This window comes from Tribolium castaneum, chromosome 5 (genome assembly GCF_031307605.1).
Source record: "Tribolium castaneum strain GA2 chromosome 5, icTriCast1.1, whole genome shotgun sequence".
Taxonomy (NCBI): domain Eukaryota; kingdom Metazoa; phylum Arthropoda; class Insecta; order Coleoptera; family Tenebrionidae; genus Tribolium; species Tribolium castaneum.
Genome location: NC_087398.1, coordinates 2737557 through 2753667, shown reverse-complemented (window position 1 = coordinate 2753667; position 16111 = coordinate 2737557). Strand labels below are relative to the sequence as shown.

Genomic DNA, 16111 nt, shown 5'->3' with positions numbered 1-16111 from the left:
ACCCTACAGAGAAATGCATTAAAAGCGTGAAGGTGTATATTGCCGCACACGGGAGTTCCGCATTTAAATACAAACTTTAAATGAAGATATATGCCTTGGTCAAGTCTTTGCTACTTTGCGGCATTAATCATATTTAAACGCGCCACTCCGGAGAAACCCAAATGAATATTTATCTGCGACTTTGAAACAAATTCCGCTTTTATTCCGCTTTCAATCACGGCGAAATCCCCGAGCCAACATTTAGTGTCGGAGCCATCAATAAAATAATCAAAATCGCGGCCACATATTGAGCTGAAACATAAGTTAGTGAGATGGATCTGCAACAGATCCCGTCATCAATCTTGGCGACTTGCAGAAAGCAAAAAGTTTAATCTTAAGCCGTACTCGAAAAAAATGATATCGTCATACTTGTCGGGAAAAAATTGCCCCAATTTATCCCGCGTCTTAACGCCGAATCGAAAGCTCCCCATAAAATTACTTCAAATTTATTTTGCGATAACGAAGAGTTATTCAAATTGCGCGATTCTTCCTTACGCAACGTTTACCCAATCATAATTTGCACAGCGGCTGTGTTTATTAGCTATTGTTCTCGAATAATATTTATTGTGTATTTAAGAGGTGCCATCTCTTTAAACATCGAGACTTTGCGTTTTCCGGGGGGCTTTTGACCAGACTTCCGCCAAACTTCGCCCCAAGAAATTTCATTTCATATCGCAATGGCAAGAATGAATGAGCTCATTACGACTTTTACTTAAATAACGGAAAAACCCAAATTGATTTAAAGACAGATTCTGACGATCCGTTTTTCTCACAAACGAGATTGAAACTTACACTACTTGTTACTCTTTGTTGTCAGATTTAAGACATTTTCAAGGTAAGAGGTTTGTAACGACCCGCGAAGTAGTGGAAAATAAACCGGCGCCTCAAGAAAGTGCTCTCAGACTGAAGTGAATTTTTCTTACATGAAAGTAATTTTATTTTGTTGGGAACTAGTAAAACTTGCGAATGATAGCTCGCACAAACAGTTGGAATATGAAATAACTTGTCAAAACGAAATTGCTACATTGTTGTCTCAGACTACACTTCGTTTTAATAGAAACTTTCTAACATTTTCCTAATACCTATATTTCTCCCATTTACGTTATACGTTTTTTTTTTAAAGTATTCTTAGAATGAATCATCTTTAGTCTGGAGATTGATTCAAACATAGATTGTTTCGGATTTGCTTCAGCTTCGCGGTGTAAACCGACATTCCTCAAATAGCTGTTGAATTAGTAACTAAAGGTTTTGAATCAAACCAAAAGAGTATAAAATAATACTGAAGGTGCTTACTAAACAGGACCGGTCAAGTTTGATCTTATGTGAGATAAATAACTTTTAAGGAAAATTTAAGGAAGAGCGATAAATGTATTATTTATTTTTTACAATTGCTTGTTTTTTGTTTTCTAATTAGTGTTTAACAGAAATTCTAATGTGTTTACACGACAGCGAAATTTGTAGTCAACGGTGTTCTAAAAATGTTTCAGGAATCACAACAAACTAAATTAAACGAGAACATCGTTATTTTTTAACAACGTGCTTAGCATTAAAACTTGTCTTTTTAACGAAGTGCCTACGCAATAGAAATTTATTTTTTCAGCAAACTAGAAATTAAGTCGGTATTGAACAGCGAAGTTTTTCACTTTACTGTGTTTTTTTTGTCAGTTGCTTGTATAGAGAAAAATCAATTTAAATTGTCTTCAGTTGTTATCGGAAAGATAAATATAAACAGAACATATGCGGTTTATGCATGCAGTGGCCGTTTGTAGTGGCATTCTGCAAGCCCCGTTTTTGTCGTAGTTTTGAAAGTTTCGTGCAAACAGGAGCATGTCCATCGCGCCGCCTCTGTCTTGAGTTATCTTCTTACTTATGCATGAGCAAACGCCGTATGCATAAGCGTCGCAATTAGAACACTGCGGCCCAAGTTTCGCAACAGTGCTTGCCTTGTTACCCCGTTTCAAACAAGCGTCCAGTCCTAATTTAGCTGGGTATACTCATCCAAGCAAACAATGTACCTAGGCACTACGTCGTGACGACACACACCGCTTTAATTATATGTGACTTTCCATAATCGAGTTAGGCGAACTTTCAGGTGCTGTCGATAATTCAACTTGTTGTTTAATTCACTTTTGGGATAGTTTCGGGAGCGAGTTGACATTCTTTCGGTTATAATTAACCGAGGCGGCGAAAGCCTCACCCACGTCTTCAAGACTAACGTGGAGTGGCTAAATTGTATTGTAGTCCGGAATTAATGACGTAATCTGTTTTGCCCGCTGCAATTTATTTCCGACTTCAGCTATGACATTTTGGTCTACCTTGGTATTTCCGCGTCGAGGACGCCTATTTCAGAGCGGACAATAACAATGTTATCGACGTCGGTAATAACGTTACGCTTGCGGAACTTAACTACGAAGATTGTGCACTTTTACACAAAGATCGATGCACTTGCACCGATTCGTTAATAAAAAGTTGAGGGATTGTTTTGGGCAAAGAGGAAGCAATTCGGCGCTCGGCTCTGGAGAGCCAAAGAGGAAATCTGCATACATCCGTGCTCTAATTTGCAGAAAGTGCACACAATGTGACACAGTCTGGCCAAATCGAGCAGGACTGCACACAACGCCACGTTAACCGTGCTAATTTCTAGCCAAGAAAAGCTCTTACACCATAAAAGTAAATTGAAGCTCACACAGTATGCGACTACTAGCTGAAATCTGGAAAGCCGTAATCCGAAAGAGATTTTAATTTGGGAAACTCGCCGTGAAAAGATAATAAAATCTACTTACACAGCTATAGCGCGAGCATCGTAAAATAAGTACGTCATAACAGAACGACAATCTCTATTTCGGAGATAATTACACGAAATAAGTTGGATTATGGTAAAAGCATCGTTAATCAAAATCTGCCTGATGCGCCGAAAAACGCACGAATTTTCAAAGTGGCTTTGGGGCGGCCCTTGAAGTTTCATTAATTATTTGCGGGATGAAAGATATCATTTCCCTTGAATCTTTTGTTGCTTTCCGAAGCATGATGACACAATAAACTTTTGTTGGGCTAAGACAATACGGACGGAATTGAAGAACACAAAGAATTTCGGTGGAGGGAAAGTGGCTCTGCCTTCGATAAAATATTTGGTTGGGTCAAAAAACTTATTTACTTATGTTGTTGGCAAGAAACGCGCTCTATACTTCCGGATTTCCGCAAAAATACACAGCCACCAATTACAACAAGCTTTCTTTAGAATAATAATAATAAATAACAATATTTTTTTCATTTCAAAATATAACTATTTCTGAACTTTTTGTCCATTAATTAATACAAGAATTTTTCGTTAGGTACAAACAAGACATGTACAATTGTTGGTTTTTCACTTTTAACAAAAATTCCTACACATGCTTGTTATGTGAATTTACTGGTTTTGCTCGGAACGAAATTTTTGTGTAGTAAAATTACAAATCGTAAAAAATAACGCCAACTAGCCATCGTAAAACTGACAGTTTTCTCAACGTTTACAATGATTTTACATTTTTATGCCTCACACAAATTGCTATCTCATTACCACTCGTATTTCAGGTATAAATGCAATAAAAAATAATGCCAATTAATAAGCTAGAATCTTAATTCAAATGGCACGTCAGGATAATTTATGAAAGCAGTTGAAATCTTGTCGTGAAACGTTGGCAGAAGCTATATAATATCTCGAGACTATTCAGGCTTTATTAAGGATAATGAATTAATAGTTCCTGTCGTCGATATTAATAATAAGAATGTGGAAATGCCATTTGCACTCTCGTAAGTTTTTAGCTGATTGCATTAGTGTTGGTATTTTAACGCGAAACTAAAACTATACTAATGTAGTTTGCGTGTCCAAATTACGTTCTTATTACCCACCCCCATCAAAGCTCGTTTAAGCAAATGCAAATCGCAGCTCTTGTTCGAACAAGCAATTAGATCTCAAAAATATGGGTGTTTTTAGCTGACAAAAGAATGACAAATGTGTAAGTTATTATGTAAAAATGTTGACGATAAGACGGCGTCACGTTAGCGCAAGTTTCCTTATCGTTTCAAATCTAACAAAGACTAATTTATATGGCGGTCTAATTTAAATATTCAGTGGCGTAGCGTCTGTCCTGCATGTTATTTAAATGTAACGTAATACAATCTCAATCAGCATCAAGTGTCGTGCATAATCCAGCCAGAACTAAACTTGGCATGGCATTTGGACATTATGTAAATGTCCAACCCTCGACAGATGGCGACACAAAAACCTCGCATGGTCGCCTATTAAATACATATCTGGGAGTTCCGGATAATGGGCCCTTCCTGTGTAATTTCCAAGTTTCGGACACAAAAGGCGTCAAGTCTGGACCATCGATCCTGCAATTACTTACCTTTGTGCCTCCTCTCTAATTCACGGTTTTAATAAAATCTCCTTTTTCAGGTCCGGGAATGATTCAGCCCTGAAAACGGCGCAAATGTGAGTATGCAATTATTTCGTTTGCGTCTTGGCGCTCGCAGCGTTCCCTTATTTGTTAAATTTTGTATGAATACACCTTTCAGTTGCTGGCGTTTTTAATTATCGGATCTCATGTCACAAAAAGCGGGGGTTCGTGTCTGTCTGCACTCTGCAGCGTCTCAGACAGATGGGGAGTGAATGCTGGGGGACCATGTGCATTGTGACGAGCAAAGATAGCGCTTTAAAGGGTTCGCAACAACACGGGTTAACTTTTAAAAAGCTTTTAATTCATGCGAAGCTTAATATTCTGTTTGATTACCTTGTCAACTCGCACTGGATGCCATTTTTGACACCGAGTTAATTCGGTTAGCGAGGGACGGTATAAATATTTTTTCACAGATCTACGCCGGCCCTAAATTAGGTTCTACAAGTGTAATAAACTACACAATGAAACGAATTTTAAATTACACAACATTTACTTTGCTGGAGTTAAGTGGCTTTAAAAAAATGTTAGTTCCATCAAAAGGTTTCGGTAACTGGCAACTGAGGATAAGCTACAAGAAGCAAGTGTCCAATTAAAATTAAAACATTTTTATTTACACAACTTAGTTGTTACAATACGTTACAACTTTCTCTCGTTATGTGTGCACATCAATTTAATTTTTTATTACAACATGTCTAACATAAAGCACGAGCTTTACAAACACCTGTTCTTGAAAAGACCAAGCGAAAGTATACTTTATGACACATGTTTCGTTGTCTTGTCCATTTTATGTAAACCTATTATTAGTCCATGCTCGTGCTGGAGCCCACTTTAGAGACTCAACTCACTGATTAGTAGTTTGTTTTCTTTGATTTGTTATACGTTGGTAGCTTATTATTAGGAAAGAAATTAATTTGGAGAACCTACCATTTGTGATTTATTCAAATTGGTTTTTGTTTAGTTTGATAAAAGAATGGGGAAAATAAAAAAATTGTAGGAGAGATTTTAATTATCTATTTTTTCGACAACCATTATTTCTCATAGATCATACAGCGTGTCTCACCTAATTAAGACTTACGAGTTTGTGAGATATCAAGCTCGAAAATCTTAGGTGAGACACACTGTATAAAACTGTACCATCGTATTCAGCGCGTGATGTTAGGTCGAGAATTTAGGAAAATATCTCGCTTAAAATATTTTCTCTTGAAACTGAAGAAACACATTTGTTGTGCAAGTATTTATCTGTGTATAGCAATGATATGATAAATGTCCCGAACGAGGCCTTAGTAAAGTAGTGCTTCTAATTTATATCTAAAAGAGATAGAAACGTCGCTGAAAGCGCGCTCATCAAAGAAATTCTTATCAGCGCTCTGAAAGCTTAAACATTGAATCCAATTGGGAGCATGTAGTATTAAGTGTTTACTTGGGATGCTAATATACAGCCACGTAAAAATTCTTTGCCTTAATCCTCTTCCAAATTGGCTTTTGATAATTTAGGAGCTGCGGCTTTGCGTTTCATTTTCGCGTGTGATTAAAGCCGTCGTAGATGCGTAAACTCTCACCAGATGTATAAAACATTGTCACTTCCTACCCTTTCGGTGAAGGGTGTCGCCCCAACATATTCCGCACATGCATATTTCATGCCCCCGTCCCTATTAACCGTGAATTATGGCTAGGCCACAATTATTCAATTACGACACTGCCCTACCTTGTCGGATGGCACATGTGTGCCACCGCCAGGTACACAAATATACGGCCGCGTTTCCCTGATTAACACGGCATTTTCCTGCCGTGATGACTTCATTAAAGGGAAAAACGACACGAAATGAATAAGTAATTCGAGAGTAATTAGAACGCGCCGTGTATCGAAATTTCGACCATCACGAACACATAGCGACGCTTCTTAACCCGGGATATAAATAACTTATATTGAGGAAATGCTCCGGTTCTTATGTGTGGTATGATGTATGAGCGGGTGTACCGCCTCCGCTTCTGACGTGGCGTCTGAAGATTGGTCTATCCATCTTCCTGGATTTTTCGCAGTTTCATTACAAGTTTTGCATCTTGAGGATTACGCTTTTAAGCGCCCAACTCGCACTGATTAGAACCGGGATGGGCAAAAATTACAATTTGTACAAACAAAATTAGTTTACATGCACGGGGGATGCACATTTAATGGCCGGTGGAAAAATTGTTTATTTGCTAGAGCAGGGCAGGGGACTGTTGCTAAATTGTTCCAGCTTTTTGCTACGATTTGATTGCGCTGACTTTTACACAGCTGGATGCAAACCCACATGGAAAATTAGCTCTTAAATTCAGATAAATAATTAAAATAATTAGTTTTTTACACGTGTCATCAAAGCATTCCAAGCCATTGTCAAATTGAGTTAAATATACGAAAAATGCAATAAAACAACTTTCTAATAATCAGTTCTGGTGTATAGATAATTGTGTCTGTTGTAATAATGACAGTGATTTTCAAAATTGTATTCCCTTTATTTAAGCCCAGAATATTTTCTCACGATGAGATATGATCTGAAGATTGCAGATAAATAAATAGAATTTACAAGCTAAAGAATCGATCTTGAGTTTAGATAAAAGCTGGCATTTACCTGTTTTGTTAAAATGTTATTGCAAATATTTGCAGAACCTTGTAATAACCTTTCATGATTTCAGTCAAATTTGTTAAGCACCGACGTCAGTAGCAATGGTTAGAAGTTTTCAAAATTTGAATAAAAATTACATTTATTTGTTTCACTGGCCACAAAATTGAGAGTTCGTGCACAAAAACAAGGCCGATTTCACCAATTTTGATAAAATCTCAAGTGGGCAAGTTGTTTTATTTTATGATCAATTATATTTGAGACAAAATCTGAAGCAGTAATTTTATTTAATTAAAAAGCTATTTGAAGGTCCTAACCGCATTTCAAAAAATTAAAATTTTGCAGTCGTTATTTCATAACGAAAATGGAAAAGTCCACTTTGATAATGTGTTTCCATTATTTTTGTGACTCATTGTTTGATAAAATTTAACGATACATTCATAGATTAAGCGAGAGTTAAAACACCAATTTACGGTTGGGTTTGCATAAAATTTAGACTTGGGGGAGTAATTTTTAATGAGTCACTCTGGATAATTTATGTTACCATTCTCCCTATTTACCAACGTTTTTTTTGTTCTTCCCTTTTTATATTTATCTAGGCAGGTAATAAAATAACTTAAATGAAAAGTTCAAAACGTGAAATCTCTTGGAGCTCAAGCAAATCAGTTTTACTGGTGAATAGTTTTAAAATTTCCGGCGGCAGTCAATTATATGACGTTCAAATGGTGCGGAACGTGAAGATCATGGTCTAGTCAGCACGAAAAGACACGGAGCCTCGCTTTTCTGGCTTTGGTGGAACTTTAGATATATGCGATTACTTCACAAAAATCGCTCTTTACAAACTTCCCAATTAACCTTCCCTGGTAAAAATTAATTTGTCTCCTCTGCTGATGAAACGTTCCGAACCCGCTCGCTCTGAATTATGTTCAAACTTTGCAAAACACGATTTGACCCGGGATCACGCATTCAAATAGTTTCGGAACATGTAATTAGTTAATATGAAAATGCGGCAATGGCGAGTGTTCGGGGGTGAAAAGACGTCACCGACGTCTTGCAGCACATATAATAGACAGGGAGGGAATAATCAATATTTCAAGAAGGGCCCCAGGCTGCTTCACCCCTGTCCCCAGAGGCCACTGCGTTTGGAATACCGAACACTTTTTAATATTGATATAATACATCAAGTCTCCATCGCAGTTTTAGCAGCAGTAACGATTTAAGCGCAGCGTCACCAAAATGGATATTCATTAATTATTAATATGTGTTTTTATTTACGTAACAATCTTCCACCTAGTCTATCAAATGGGCTATCTAAATTAAAACCGGCGGATTAGAACACAATACCATTACAAAGTCGCTTCCAACACTTGAAAGGTTTGACCCCATTCTAAATCAATGTATTAATCATTACAAAACAACGCCTCTTTAACTAACAAAAATTTGTAACCCTTGACGGCTATTAATTAAATACGCTTCAATAGATTTTCCTAATGGACTAAGCCTGATTCACGCAGCCGTTGCGTCGACGTAAACGGAAAACATATATCTTGTAGTTGCATAAAATTGATTGCTTCAGTCTCTAAATGAGACAAAGAAAAAACATTTAACTCACATTTGCCATAATTCTGAAGGCTAGAAACTTTATTGCAAGAGGTCATTAAATTTGTTTAGACCTGAATAATAAATAATGTAGAGACCTTACATAATAATAACATTGCTGCTGCAAAGCACAGCTAATAATTCACACAGGACATTTTTTATTGCTCCAACTACCGGCTCTATCAGCCTCGGAAAAATTTACCGCTTTATCTATGGGATTGGGTCGATAAATAATTCCGCAATTTTGTTTTAAGCAGCTCGTACACAGCTTAATTATGAATTTTTAATCTGAACACTTTTATGCAAAAAAGACCGATACAGATCTTGTCATGCAAAGCACATATTAGCTTGAGTCATGTGGACTAGAGTTTAGACTCCACAATGCGGAAGATTTCGTGATAAAATGACTTTTTATGCTTGCGGATTTATTGTGGCGGTGTCTTGGGCTTTGTGTTTTTATTTTGTCGTGTCGCCGGATTTTTTAATATGTAAATGGCTGTTGTTTACCCAAAAGTTCACGAAATTTATTAAAAACGGGTAATTAAAATATCACATTTAATTAAATCTGGAAAGGGGGGTAACGGGTGTGAACCAAAACAATTTCCTTAATTGTGGCCAAAGAGTAATGGAAGGAAAGTTACTCTGGTCACCGAAGAATTTTGACTCCCTCTCTTTTTTCACTTGTGTAATCTATGTTCTTGGGGTTTGGTACATGATTTCGAAATAAATCATAAAGTGGTCGTAAATCAAAAATTAATTTGTTCTCAATGATCATAAAGTTGTATCAGTGCTGTAGGGAGCCTACCCACTCCAGCATGCACGCAAATCATTTATTGCTCTTGTGGGTATTGAAGGATAATAGCTTCCTTTACTAACTATTGGCATACTTTTTACAATTTGGCAAAAAATTGGATTTGTATCGTGTTTTTGTAGAAATAAAATGTGAAGGTTCCTTTCTGATTCGTCGATCCGGGGAAAATCCATCCCTTTTGAAGGCGTTTTGCCAAATTTATGGTCTTCAGATATTTTCACACGCTCGTGTAATCCTCGCTCCATTAAAGTTTGTGAAGAGGAAATTGTTGTTATTAAGACTATTCTCAGACAAAAGTTTCCGACGTTATCGTCAAAATGTCAACTGCACACGCAGTCCAGCCATAGTCGAATCTCCTGCAATGGCATTACACGGCAGCGGCATAACAAACACAATTCCAGATCATGCAATATGCGATAATTTATAGGGAAATAAACAGTTTGGAAACGGGCACGGCCATAAAAGAGGACGAAGTTTACAACAATTCGTACGTTTAGTGGCAGTGTTCTTAGTGAAATATGCATTCCTATCATTTCTAAGTCAGTTTATAAAACGCTTTGACAGTTCCAACATTCAGGCCATAAACCACTATAATTTCCTTTATGTGGGTGAACGCTCGAATATGAAATTTTTCCCCGGATTTCTTTTCCATGCCCCACAAGGGTTATCCGGATTAATTTTTATATAACAGGACGAAAGCGATACAGGGGTGATGCGCCCGTCTTTTATTACATTAATAAATAAACAAGCCCCTGAATTGGAGAGTTTACACTTTGGTATCCAAGTCGATGTGAAATTTGAATTCTTGCCTTGACAGCTTCATTTCCTCGCAATCACGAATAGAGTTTTTTTACTCGAATGCCAGAGCGCTTTAAATGGTCTCAGCCATATTATAGAATTCCTAACTGCTTAGCACAAAAGGCACACGCAAGTCAATACTACCCCGGACGTAAAACACGAATGGAAAAGTGCCGCTGAAAGAATCAAAGCACTTTTAAATGCATTTAAAGAAACGGATGCAACGTGAAAACGGGCGGAAACGGCCAACGCGTTTTTGATAAACTTGAAATGATACTTTTCTCAATTCGATTAATTATTTTCCCAGTTTCTTCGCTCCATTTTAAGGGAAAATAAAGGGGCGCCATTAAAAAAGACAAATACGGCTGCATTTAGGGGCTTAACTGAATTAAGTATCCCGTCTAGATCTCTTGAATTCAGCATGCGAGTAACCACTAAAGTGAAAAATGTACTCCACTAAGACAATATTTACTCGTCTTTTTATGAGACGAATAAAAAATGCACCCCTATCAGACTGGCTGCATTATTCGCTCCCTCCGGAGTGATTCCGCTGTGCAAAAGTCAAACCGTCAGACGGAGACGCGACCATTGCATGCTAATCCCGAGTTTCATCTCATCTTTTATTTAACTTAATACAAGTCGTCATCTTCCAAACGCAATACGCTTTTTACCGGCAAACAACAAAATCAACTAATAATACCAAGTTTCCGATTATAGCTCCGATTAATTGCGACTTATTTTCCAAGTATGGTCGAGGGGAAGAGCTGCCCGACCTTGCACTGTCGCCACCTGTCCTGCAAGACCCGACAATAATAAATAGTCCCATGTATGTGGGCCTCCCCTATGCCATTAGTCGAGTTTTTGATCCTCTCAAGTGCTCCGGACTATTTTTCTTCCGGTAATGATGTTTCGTGTAATTAATTTAGCGTGCGTGTCACTCCATTTGCCAAAGAATAGACTAATGGCGGGCCAAGAAGTAACACCTTCGAGCGACGTCAATTCAATCAAGGCCCAGCCTTAAAATCCATTTTCTTGAAATTAAGCTCCGACCTCGGAGCTTTGTTCTATTTATGATTCCTCATCAACCATTTTCATGTCGTCCTTTACTGGACTTGGTCAGCGGCCAAATAGTTATTGACATACACTAAGATAGCTTCTTAAATTCGGCGTAACCAAAGTCATGTTTACTTCATAATGATATCCGAAAATTGAAATCTGAAAGTTTTTCGTATTCGTTTTATGTCGTCGTGGAGTTGCTACTTTGCGGTTTTCTTGCCCGTTATTTATCTTGTTTTTGTTTAGTCAGACGATTTTGAAGATCGTTCTTTTCGGGAGTTTATACACGAATCAACTAAAGTCGGAAAAATTAGCTGATCATGATAAAACTTCGGATGCTGTCTTTTGGGATAAATTGTGAAAACAAATTTGAATAGGGTCTCGGGGGGTTATAGAATAAAAGGGCCGGCTGAAGGGAAACATCATTTGCCATAGGGAGCATAACTTTATTTCCTACATATCATCATGACAAAGTTTTGAACAAGTTGCATAAAGAGATCCGAGGAGATTTTAACTTTACACAAATTACACCCTCCTATTGTTCTAAAATATGATAAATTATTTACATGGCGATAAGAGAAGGAGAAATTCGTGAATAAAACAAGACGGTGGGACTTGTTAATAAATAAATGTATTTTACTGTGTGGTTTAAATTTTAAGCGAGCGCACAGTACAATATGCATTATCCATTATTTAGTAAAATTGACGCGGTCGCTGCTGGCTCGATATATTTTATAGCTTAACTCAACGATGAATTAAAGCTAGTTTTAGTTATAAACTTACAGGTGCCATTGATATTTCAGCATTATTGTTATTATCAATGATAAATGTCACAACTATTACTAAATAATCATTTATTTACACAAGAAACTTTGTAGACATGGAATTTGTTATAAATTATGGATGTTTACACAAATAGTGTATACATTTCGAATCTATAAATAATTTTTTGTGTCCTTTATTTACACTCCTAATTAATTTTACCTTTAAAACAATACATAATACTACAATTGAATTTAACTGACGGAATTACTGCAGTGCTAAAATGGATTACTTTAACATTTATTTGAGTACAGTCGGTATCAAGTCAATAACCAGCAAATGTCAAAATTGGAAAACGATTCATGGTGAAATATTATTTTCTATTGTTGGCTTAACAGTAATAAACATTTACAATAATATTTAGTAAATTTTAGGTAAACAAATTTTGTGTGATTTATAATTATTAAATATTTAGTTGCCTTTTTACTTTTTTACTTGGTTTCAAAATTGTCAATAAATCGGGCACCAAATTGTGAGCAACCAAGCCAACGAGCTTTCGATGGTAGATATTTTAAGTTTAGTTTAATGCAATTATTACAATAATTCTCTTTCCAATAAAATATGAGCAAAACCGTGTTTGTGCATTATTACAAAGCCGTCGGATTTGAGTTCCCAGTTTCCAAAAATGGCATCTCATTTCGAAATAATGAAACAAAGTAAATTACAAATTATAATTTAATTAGCTTCCAATGCTGAAAAACGTGCAACCTGTCTTGAAATTCTCATTTCCCTAATTGATCCCAAGGATCTTTGTAGAATGTTTTCCTTGTTACGCCGTATTCAGATGTAATATTCAGTTTGAAGATTATTGATTTAGGCCTATTATCCATCGCTGCGAATATAATGAAACGTGATCATATATATCAAATCACATTCAATGACATTAATAAGTTCATTCGAAACGCAACTATGACGTTATTACGTGCATCTGTAATCAGTCTCGGCGGTTATTGATTCAACTTTCCTTTATTCCCGATTTGTCATAAATAATAGACCGCTCTCTTTGTTGCAACTAACGAAAGTAGCGGCCCAAGTGGCAGAAATTTGGTCCATTTAGGTGAAACTGCGAGTTCCGTTAAAAGGGTAGCTTGGTTAATTTCATGGTTTATTTTCGATTCCGTGCGTAAAATTCCGATATTTGTGGCAGCTTTGGTAAATTTGACGTCAGACAGCTGCACATTTGGCCCCGCATTCGCCTAACTATGACGTCTCGGCGTGAAGAGAACTCCCCGCAGCCATTATTATGGCCCATTGTATTCAGTTAGGCCCATTACACATAAAATACCTATTTAATTACTGCCATTTCGTGTAGCGCTAGACAAAATGAGGGTGAAATTGGAGAATTTCAGCAATTCCGATGTTCGCTTCCATGTGACTCACGCCGGCCTTTACATCTCAACTATTATTTCGATTTCCTTCATTCCCCTTAATGCGACGCGACATTGAAATTGACGAACAATGCCACCAAGCAGCCCCCTAATGGATAATTGCGTTTGTATTTTTTTTAATTAGGCCCCGAAGGGCCCAGGAGGTGTTGGCCGGCTTTGAATCAACAGTTTTTGATAAAATAATCTAATCCGGTAATGAGACCTCACAAAGGATAATTATAAATTATCCCCCTCACTGAAACGTGCCTTAAAATAAATAACATTTTTAAATTAATGGAAATTTTCCCTTTAACAAACATTCTAGGAACACCGTAATCTCCTTTGATCTGCAAATAAAGAAAATTGAATTTTTTCCCGAACTGAAAAGAGCTCACAGGGAAAAAATTTCAAATATACTACACTGGTTGTTATTAATTTGTATTTGCGTACATAAAGTTTAAATCATTTTCATGGATTCGTTCCTTTGCCAACAACTCTCCAATTTCGGAAAATCTCTAGCCCGAATATCCGCAATTATATGTATATTTCTATATGTTTGGCTGATACACCAGTCTTGTTATTCAATATTTGAGCAGTTTGTTTATTAAATTCTGAAAATATTGGGACGGCTCTGCATTAGCTCAAATAAACATCGCGTGCTGTAATTTTTTGAAGCCAGGGGCTAATGTAATTAAAACAGGTGGATCTCAGTTGTAATGACTCGTGTTACAACTTTTTTACGTTTGAAAAATACATTTGGTGAACAATTTTTAATTTTGAAGGGGAAAACTTACACACTATTGTAATGTAATTTTGTCTACATTCATAGGACCAAGCATAAAAAATCTAATGTGGAGCTCTTATGACCCAAAGGACGAAAACTACAAATGCTTTAATTAAGTATAAATTTAACTCATGCATTTCGCTTTGGTGCAAGACGATGAATCAAATGTAATGTAATTTTTATAAAAACATTAATTAAAATTTCTCTTTCATGTGAAATAAATTTTGAAGTGGAGACCATGCGTCGACAGTTGATTAAGGCATGAAGAAATCCACTTGTCCATCTATCTTTCACGAGCTCATGTTCGATTATTCCAGTTCCTTTAAGCCGCATTATAAATAAATAAATACGAAACAATTTAATGTAGTACATGTTTCATCCGTAGATAGATACACGTTTTCCGTTTACGTGCACATTTATTTTTTGCTATAAATAAATGAATAAATGTCAGAAAACACGGAAACTCCTTGAAGCTCGTGCATGTGTAATCCACCCCTGCTTTCGTGGGAAAAGTGCATTTTTCTAATCCCTTGTTCTAACACGTGCATTATTAATGTGTGCGTTTGGCAGTTGCACAATTTCCCAAATACGCCCCTAATCTAAATCGCTCGTATCACTTTTCGATCAGTAATTAACTCAATAGCAATCTCCATACGGATTAACGTTAACAAAATTAAGTTTGGAATGAAGTCGGTTTTAAGTTTAAGGTACGTGATTTCACACCTACTTGACCGATTTAATGATAGTTTGAGCCGACAATGGCCGTAATAAAGGACCTAATACGACTCAATCCGCTCCAGTGCTACCGATGTGGGCAGCGGAAACTGGACGAATTAGCTTTGAGTAATTGGCATTTACAAGTCTTGCTCGCTAGTCGTGTTTTGCAATTATTTCGCAGTGTCTAATTGGATTTTTCTGGTGCTAAACGGCCGTCAAAGCGAAAAAGCGGAGCTTCCTCGAAGCGAAGGATTACAAATATGCAAATTTAGCAAAACTTCCTTGTATTTGTATGTATGATTAGGTTGGGTTTACAGGCAACTTATCTCTGTCAAATGTCTTTTAGTTGGCGTTATTTACAACCGCTTCTGGAATAAAGGGACTTTTGTTGCATTTGACGAGCTTGAAGACTTGAAGTGAATTAGATGTGTTTAATCCTCTCGGGTAAACATCGCCGGTGGTGCGGTTATTATTCAAAATTAAATTTTTTCAGCAACATTGAGTCCGAGTTCCGAATGGGAAAAAGTTAAATCGCTTTAGTTTTTCACAAAGTTCTTCGGAATTGGAAACTTAACGTGGAAAAAAGGATAATAGACGTTGTATCAAGCGGGATAAAAATAGGACTACATCTATCGCTGGTGAATTATGGCGGCTATTAATCAATCTGCAAACATTGACGTCTACTCATCCTATAACAATTCATCATGTTTCTGAAACAATGTAGGCCATTCGCATACGAATAATCCGACGACACAAATGCTGAATAAATCGAATTCTGATAAAGCCTTATCGCGCTCGCTCCAAAAGCTGCACACTCGCCTTATTTAGAAAACAGGGCATTTCGTCACAACGTCGCTAATCGAGTTGTGGCTCTTTGAACGAATCCCATAACCGCGCCTGTTTACACTGGAATGTTTATGGATAACATGTTAATCAGTTTTGCCGTTTACAAATTAAACAAAGCCTAGTTCTAATTTTAACACAAACAGTCGGTATGCTGCTGCATGACGAAATTAGAATAATTGCATAATTTTTGTAATTGCTTTTCGCAAAACTCGATTATTTTCATTCAAATGCAG

At 36.8% G+C, this 16111-nt stretch overlaps 1 protein-coding gene across 1 annotated transcript in view; it reads left to right on the top strand.

Moving 5' to 3' along the window:
• Window positions 1–16111, top strand: part of LOC660991 (insulin-like growth factor-binding protein complex acid labile subunit) — a 107657-nt gene that overhangs the window by 58887 nt on the left and 32659 nt on the right. Inside the window, exon 4 of the mRNA XM_015980524.2 lies at window positions 4478–4513. The gene's annotated coding sequence lies outside the window, so the exon portion shown is untranslated. The remainder of the gene's footprint in view (window positions 1–4477; window positions 4514–16111) is intronic.